Source organism: Nicotiana attenuata, unplaced genomic scaffold, assembly GCF_001879085.1.
Source record: "Nicotiana attenuata strain UT unplaced genomic scaffold, NIATTr2, whole genome shotgun sequence".
Taxonomy (NCBI): domain Eukaryota; kingdom Viridiplantae; phylum Streptophyta; class Magnoliopsida; order Solanales; family Solanaceae; genus Nicotiana; species Nicotiana attenuata.
Genome location: NW_017670545.1, coordinates 540,670 through 541,442, shown reverse-complemented (window position 1 = coordinate 541,442; position 773 = coordinate 540,670).

Below are 773 nucleotides of genomic sequence, written 5' to 3'. Positions count from 1 at the left end.
CAGAGGGAGTTCAGAACAAGATGGGGCTGGGAGTTCTTCATGGAGAGGTGCATCGATGCTAACGAGCACATGGTTAGGGAGTTCTACTCCAATGTGGCTCATATAGTCAAGGATACCAAGGTGACCAAAGTTAGAAACAAAACAGTGTTGTTTGATGGGAGATCGTTAAATGAGTATTTGGGGTTCCGTGATGAAGGCGAGTCCCTTTATTTGGCAAAGTTGGCAATGGGAGAGGAAGTCCGCCCGTGGTTGGCCCAGTACTTGGCAATCCCAGGTACTGTGCCAGAGTGGTTACAAGCAGGAAAGAAGATATTCAGAAAGACATTTAGTTTTGAGGCTCGAGGGTGATTGATCTTTGTATGCAGTCGGCTTGACCCCTCGACTCATGACCAGACGATTCCACTTACCCGAGCAGTTCTGGTTGCATCTATTATGGCTGGGTACCCGATCAACGTGGGCAATGTGATGTCCCGTGTGATTTCTGCGGTGGGGCAAGAGCATGACAGGAATTATCCTTTTCCAAACACCCTATCAATGTATTTCCGGGATCTGGAGGTGGAGAAGAGGAGATATGATGTCAAGACCAAGCCTGTGGCTCCTTACTCTTGGTACAGTATGCAGGGTCCGGACAACCCTAAATCCAAGAACTTCAAGCCACCTTCTTCTGCCCCAACTAGCCAGTCTGAGGAGCCAGCTGCGGTAGAGCCTGCTGCCGAGCCTTCTACCGTACCTGCTACCACTACAGTTGAGGACTTGCCTCCAGGACCTTCTTC